Source organism: Laetiporus sulphureus (assembly GCF_001632365.1).
Source record: "Laetiporus sulphureus 93-53 unplaced genomic scaffold LAESUscaffold_16, whole genome shotgun sequence".
Taxonomy (NCBI): domain Eukaryota; kingdom Fungi; phylum Basidiomycota; class Agaricomycetes; order Polyporales; family Laetiporaceae; genus Laetiporus; species Laetiporus sulphureus.
Window position 1 is genome coordinate 388,663 of NW_024468525.1, and position 8,125 is coordinate 396,787.

Below are 8,125 nucleotides of genomic sequence, written 5' to 3' on the forward strand. Positions count from 1 at the left end.
AGTAAGTGCCACGTGCAACGTAAACTGTCACGTGACCATGAAGCGCTGAAACCGTAACACAAGCTCCCCCTTCCAACCGGCAAGACCCTTGACGACCACTCACCAAACTAACCCATCATCGCCCTTCGCGGACACCGATATAGCCATAGACTGGGCTGGTGGCATGAGGTACGACCTCCCATTCCGCGTTGAGATCCTCTTGGGGTTGAGGATGGAACTCGGTGGGTGCCCAGTGCGAGATGGATCCGTCTTCGTACAGGACCGCCTTCAGTGCCTCCACCCCGTCGGTAAGCCATCCAGGCTTCTCGATCATGGCGACGAGGGGTTGGAAGATGACCGGCGCGAACTCACGAGGTGTCTTGGCGTCTCCGTAGTGAACTTGATCGAAGAACGTCCTGAAAAGTTCGACCTCGTACTGTTCAACGCCTTCTTCCTTGCCCGCGAAGCGAACGCTGAGGATGCGCGTCCGGTTGGGTGTTGGATGCCAGTCGTGCATACCTGGGATGGGTGGCGGATAGAGCAGAGCGACCCACTGGCTGAAGACACGATGCGGTGAGTCTTCCGAGTAGAGGTGCCAGGCGACCTTCTGGTTGTCCCAAGTGAAGACGAAGGCGTGAAAGGTGGCGAAGTCGCCCGTACCCGTGCGATGAACGTAGAGACGATGGCCATCGCGTTCCATGAGGAATGTTAGTGGTGTCGCGATGAAGACATCGTAGGGTGATGCTACGTCCGGGGCGATAAGCGATACCTGTCCTGCCGCTGGGTTGCTCGAAGACTTGACCGTTCGAGCGTACCTGATCTGCTCATTGATGATGTCAGCTGGTGCAGGCTGCGATCCGTCCTCGGGTGTGGTGTTGTAGGGATAGGTGGCGCCAGGACGGTGGGGGGAGCCGGGTTGTTCATCGTCGGCACTCCTTGCCTGTTCATCGTCTCCACCCCAAGGTCTCCCCGTCGTCCAAGATCCTCCCGTCGTCCATCGACCTGTCTCGTCTTCATCGTCCCCCCAACGTGCACTCCTCCATGATTCGGCCAGTGCTTCGTCGCTAAGGTTGTTCAGGAGCGGAATGTCGTCTCCGTCACTGTCGATGAGTAGCCCTGGCTCTGATGCACTGCGAGTGACGGTGGTGGTGACACGGATGTTGAGCGACATAGGTGGAGGTGGTATAGCGGGGCGATTCTCTTTATCCCAAGGGTAGATTTCCTCGTAGAGTTCCCACTCGAGTAGGAGGAGGCGATGGTCCAGTAAGGGAAAAGGGGGGCCGCTACTTATACCTTCGAGCAGCCGTTCTTCTTCTTCGTACCAGTCCATGATGTGGATGTTCGCCATTCCCGTACGTTCCTCCACTGGTATTGTCATTGTTCTTGATACGGTACCGTGTACGACACTGAATGCATCCAGAGCGAATGAGAGTGCTGCCGGTAAGATATCAAAGTGTAGTGGATGATCTAGAGCGTACGATGGTGGGAGGATTCCCACTGGAAGGCCGGCGTAGACGGCTGTTAGGATAGTCCGGCGTCGATCTGGCTCTAGCCGGGGCAGGTCGAGTTCCTCCGTTAGGTACATTGGGTAGTTCATTCTCATGAACGTTCCCCATGTTCCGTCTAGGTCGATATCGACGTCGTCCTCTAGCGTTACCTTCGGCTGATCCGTTTGGAAGGGAAACGGGTAGGGAATTCTGATTAGCCCGCTGGGGCGCGGGGTTAGATATGGCTGTCGTCGAGTTGACCTGAAGCCGTCCAGGAGGTGGACTTGGTGAACGTCGTCCGCTCTCTCGATGAGATCGTTCATCATGACTTGGATGGGTCGTGTTGAATTCGACGTTGGTATGGTCGAAGTCGGCAAGATCCTCGATGGCGAATCCGGCCCCTCTGATAGCGAGATAGACTCCGAGCTGTTGGAAGACCTGGTAACGATGATCGTGGGAGGAGTGGGATTCGACATCTTCGAGAACTTCGATAAGATGCGTGAAAGTGGTGATAGCAGATTCGAGAAACTCGGGATGTTGAACGGGCATTGGGGCATGAGCTGAGGATTCAGACCAAGTTATGCTCCTTTTTATACTCGTTCAGCAGCTCTCCTGCATTGCCCATTTCTGTCTCTTTTACCCACGACCTTTCGCTGAGTGGATATCCAGCCCATTTTACCAGATATTCGTTCTTGCTGCGCCGTAGTCGGTGTCCAATTATAGACTCGATTTCAAATTCTTCCTCTCCTTCGATAAGATCCGGAGGCGGTGTGGAATAACTTTCCCCATGTGTATTGGTCTGCCGATATGGCATGAGCAATGCCGCATGGAACACCGGATGGATCTTCCATGTCGCAGGAAGGTCTAACTTGAACGAGAGAGGTCCCAGAACCTCCTTGATTCTAAAGGGTCCTTCTCGCTTCGGCGCTAGCTTGTTCGATTTGTAAGGTCTTTTCAAATTGGTGGCTTCCAGCCAGACCTTATCTCCTTTCTTGAACGTCGGAGATCCTCCTTTGATCCTAGCAGATACACGGGCTTTTGCCTTGACAATTCCTTCTGTGGCCTCCTTGCGGACCATACTGAGAAGCTTGAGTCTTGCGTCCACGTCCGGGATCTCGTCCTGAGGAAACAGTTCTGGCATTCCTCGGGGCTCGTAGCCATACCATATTTCGAATGGTGACTTCTTTGTCACTGAATGAGTGTGAAGATTGTGCGCGAACTCTGCTTCGAATAGGAATTGATTCCATCGATGCGGTTGCTCCGCACAGTACATTCGAAGATATGTTTCCAATTCTTGATTCATTCGCTCCGTTTCACCATCCGTCTGTGGATGATAGGCTGTGCTCATAGCCGACTTGATCTTGAGCGCAGTACACAATGCTTGGAAGACTTTAGATGCGAATTGCGTTCCACGGTCAGAGATGATCTTGTCGGGTAACCCGAAGCGTTTCCAAACTTGTCGTCTGAATAGCTCGGCGGTTTCCGAGGCGGTGATCGTCTTCTTGCAGGGACATAGAATTACCCCCTTACTAAGCCCATGGTCTACCACGACCATTATTGAATCGAAGCCTTCGCTTGTCGGTAAATCTGTAATAAAATCCACGCTAACTTGCTTGAAAGGTAGCGCATTGGGCGAAGGGCCGATGGGCTGTAGTGGAACTTTGACCTTATTTCGGACAGCTTTGGATTGCTGACAGGTGGCACATCCATTGACATAGCTTTGGATGAAGCGATACATTCCTGGCCACCAGAAATCTTTGCGCACTAGCTGATGCGTAACCCAGATTCCTGGATGACCATGGGGAGTGGCCTCATGGTATCGCCGTACAATTTCCTTCTTCAAGGCTGTATTGTTTGGAACATATACACGTCCATGGATGGTGATTAAGCCATTGTCAGCGTCCTTGATGTCGTCCTTTGTCATTCCTCGTGGAACTGGAAGTTCTTCCATTAGGCCGTCTTTGTACGCAAGTACTGACGGGTCTTTCATTAGCGCTTGTCGGATTTGTTCCGCCATATCGGTATCGATAGCGCCAATGAAGAGGTCGTCAGGTAACAGGATTGCAGGTGACTTGTTATCCTGTCGATTGTCTAATTCGGATAATCGTGAAAGCGCGTCCGCTTGCACCATTTGTCGTCCTGGCGTATGGACAATCTTGTAATTGAACATAGACAAGAAGAGTTGCCATCTTCGTTGTCTTGGATTTAAGTCCTGCGGTTGCCTGAAGTACGTCAGATTCTTGTGATCTGTGCGTATGAGGAATGGCTCCTTGGTTCCGTCGAGATAGTGTCTCCATTCCTTAAGTGCGCGGATGATTCCTAGAAGCTCTTTATCGTAGATTTGATAATTTCGTTCCGGATCGGAGAGCGACTTGGAATAATATGCGCAGGCATGGAGGTCACCATTGTCGTCTTTCTGCATGAGGACTGCTCCTGTAGCGAAGTCCGATGCATCGGTTTCGATGACAAAAGGCTTGTCTTTGTCTGGCATAACCAGTATTGGTGCCTTGCCGAACTCGTTTTTGAGATAGTCAAAAGCGGCTTGTTCTTTGCTTGTCCAATGGAACACATTCCCGCCCTTGGTCTTCGTGAGATCAATTAAGGGTCTTGCGATTTCAGAATAGTTCCGAATGAACTTTCGATAGAAGTTGGCGAAGCCTAGAAATGCTCGCACTCCTTTTATACCAGTCGGAGCTTCCCATTTGATGATCCCATTGACTTTTGCTGGGTCCATCTGAAGTCGTCCTGGAAGGAGAACTAGTCCTAGGAAGTCAGTGCGCGTAGTCTTGAACACGCATTTCTCCAGCTTGAGATAGAGGTCATTGTCGACCATTTTCTTAATGACTCGTTCGAGCTTCTTTTCCAACTCCTTCTCGCTTTCGGCAAGGATGAGGATGTCATCCAGATAGCATAGTAGCCATCCTTCGGCGATTTCTTCTGCGAATATTTCGTTCATCATTCGCTGAAAGGTTGCCGGTGCATTGCACATTCCGAAGAACATAACTGTAGGTTCGAACAATCCTCGCTTGGTGATGAAGGCAGCCTTCCATTCGTCTCCTTGACGAATTCGGACATTGGTATATGCTCCACGAATGTCAAGCTTCGCAAAATACTTGGCATGACGGAGTCGATCCATTAGGTCCGATATAAGTGGAAGTGGATAAGCGTCTTTAATCGTTCCTTCATTCGCATAGCGGTAGTCCTGGCATGGACGTAGCCCGCCGTCTTTCTTTCCTACAAAGAAGAAAGGGGATGCCATCGCGGATTGCGAAGGACGAATATATCCTTTCGCAAGATTTTCGTCGATAAAGGCATTCATAGCTTCTTCTTCTGGCTTTGATAGGTTATAGACCTTTCCTCGTCTAGGAACAAAGTCCGGCTTGAAGTCTATGTTGTGATCGTAAGATCTATGCGGTGGTAACCGTTCCGATGCCTTTTCTTCGAAAATTCGCTTATACTTAAGGAGGTACGATGGTATCGTTACTTTCTTCTTTGAGTTTTTCTTCTCCTCGAGTGCTCTCTTTTGCGCGAGTTCCTGCGCCTTGTTTGATGCCTTCCATAAGATTCCATCTTGCTTTCTTGTTTGATGGGGATCTTTCTTGGCATTCGTTCGTCGCAATGCAAGATACTGCATCTTCCTTTCTCCGGCCGAGCGATGTTCTTTTTCTTCGAGCGTAACTTCTTGGAGTATTCCAGTATCGGGTTGATAGGCGAAAATAGCTTCTTTTTCTCCTATTTCCTGATCCTCCAAGTATGGTGCGCCGTTTATGTATGCAAGCAAGAGGTCCGAGCCAACGGTTCCTGCTTCATCTGGTGTAGGATCGACATCAGACCAGTCGATCCTCCTTAAGGTTCGCTTGGCTTTGGCTTTCTCCTTTTTGGTGATTGGCAGACGAACAGCGTCTTTAGCTTTGAAAGGCCAGGGTTCTTCGTCTGGTACGTCTTCTACATATTGACGGACCTTGACTTCACCCGTTTGCCAATTGATAATTGGGTTGTGATCATGAAGCCAAGTATTGCCGATGATCACGTCTTCTTTTCCTAAGTCGATGACAAGGAAGTCATCATTCCATTCGTACGTTCCTGCGCGAACAGTTCCTTTGAATCGTTGGTTTGTGGAGTTGATGGGACTTCCATCGACACTGCGAATCTTGACTTCCTTCTGCGATTTGAGAAGGTGGAGTCCTGCTTTCTTCGCAAATGATTCATTGATGAACATTCCTTTTGCTCCAGAATCGACTAAGGCTCTTGCTGGAATACTTCGGATTTTTGTGCCATCGTAATCTTGAAAGACGATATTGAGGTATATTTCGCTTCCTCGTTTGATATCGCCTCGTATAATTACTTCCTCGGGGACCGTTTCTTCATCTGGATGCCACGAGATCCCAACGCGCACCCAATTCCAAAACCCTCTGGATCATCTTTTTCCATGGGTGGTGGATATCGGCGTGCATATTCATATCTGTCTGGATTATCTCCGAATTCCAGAAGATTGTCGAGATGAGGCATTGTCATGTTGCGTTTCTTAATACGGTCTCCGCGCATTTTAAGTGCATCCTCCCGTCGTATTCTAGCGAGCTCTTCTTTAGGGATGAATCTTCGCACCACATACTCTTCTTCTGAATCGCTGGATTCATCCTTGGTTCGCCTGATTTTGCGAACTGTTTTGGTTTTAACAGGGCGAGCTCTTCGTACCCTGTGAACAACCGTTTCTTGTTCGGATACTTCTTCAGATTCCGCTGATTCAGATTCTGATTCTTCCGATGATGAGGATTCTGATTCTTCCTGTTCCGACTCCTCCGAGTTATCCTCAGAGTCGCTTTCTTCGACTCTTTTTACTCGTCGGCGTTTCTTCTCCGTTCCCTTGGAGTAAGATTTAGTCGGCTTGGAAGTCTTTCTTCGTCTGCCAGATCCGGAGTATTTCTTCGTCCTGGAATTGGACGTCTGGGTCTTGGCATATGAAGCTGTCTTTCCTGAGCGATTTGGTGCCGGATCGTATTCTGCATTTGGACATTGTGCGGCGACGTGTCCTGGTTTTCCGCAGTTATAGCAGAGTCCATCCACAGAACGTTTCTTATGGGTTTCTGGGGAGATCCGGTCAACGTCCATTGCGTCAGGGTCCTTCTCCGTCCTTCTTCCGCTTCCTGAAGAGCCTGAGATGAACTTGAAGATATTTGTCCTTCCGCTATGAATGTCCTGGAGGTCTGTGACCTTTCTTGCGGCCTTGCATGCTGCTGCATAGGTCGTCGGTGGATTTTCCGTGATGAAGACTTTTTCTGCAAGTTTCTCATTAAGGCCTCGCTTGAAGTGGATGAGCTTGGCGTATTCGTCGTCGATTTCGGCATATCTGTAGAGGATATCGAGATTTCCGATATATTCGTCGACGGTTTGCTTGTCCTGCTTGTGCTTTCCTTCGAGAAGTACTTGCCAAGCTTGGTCCTTGGTTGCGACACCTCCATACTTTTCGGTAAGCGTCGTCTTGAAATCCTGGTACGTCCCAAGATTGCTGTGTTTTGCCATTTGGTTGGCTTCCCATGACTCGGCCCACTTTCCTGCCGTGGATGAGGAGTCGATTTGGGAGAGGACGAAGGCAATTTTGCTGAAGTCATCACTGTAGACTCCCGCATTTGCCTGTAGGTATCGTTCCACGTTTCGGAGGAACGATGCATATTCTCGTTTGTCTCCCCTAAACTCCTTGATTTTTCCCATCTTCTTTTCTCGTGCCACTGGCGGCTTGGGGATTGCTCCCTGGTATTGTGCATAGAGTGCCAATGCTTGTTGGTACTCGTTCCAGACGGCATCGGTGCAAGTTCCGGGATGGACTGGTGGTCCGAGAGCCGGGTCATATCGTGCATGTGTGGCCATACTTCCTGAGAACTGGAAGCTACCGGTTGGACTTGATCCGGTTGAAACCGAACGTGTGATTCCAGGCGCGTTGGGTAGATGGGGTGGCTGGTCCCTTCTGAGATGTGTGATTCCTGGATAATCTGGTCGAGTAGTACTGTCCGAGATAGATCTCTCGAGCGCGACTGCTCTTGTTCCGAGAGGATTAACTGGCTGTAATCCACCGGCTTCCTGTGAACGCCCTTCCTGTCGTTCAACTTGGATTGATTCTCCTCGTGGAAGTTCTGTTGCTTCGTCAAAGAGTCGTAGCGATTCTTCGTCAAAGTTTTCTCTTCCGCAAAGAACTTATCTGATTTCTTCGATCTCACCCTCAAGCTGCTCTAGCCTTGGGCGATCTGTTGGTTCGTAGGCTCGTCCTAGCCTAAATTGAAGTCGAAGTTGAACCGCTTCTGTCGACTTTTTGTCGTAGAGGTCTGTTAATTCCTCTGTGGTGGCGTCACTAAGCGTAAATGGTGGTACTTCTTCGTCAGAAGCCACCGGTCGTATTTCTGGGGTGGATTCCTCAGAGACTGGATCGTGTTCTCGGAAAGTAGTCGTTTTGAATCTTGTCTTGTCCTAAGATTCCTAGATTGCCTTCCCTGGGAAGGGCTTTAGCACGTCTTCAACGTGTGCCTCAGATGAGGGCTTCTCTTCTGGACTACCACACGGGTAATCGCTAGTGCTTGAGTTCGTTCCTGTAACAAAAACTCCGCACTCCTGCCTTTTGATCTTTGGTGGCCCTTAACCAATTGCGTACGTCTTTTGCCTGGTAACGT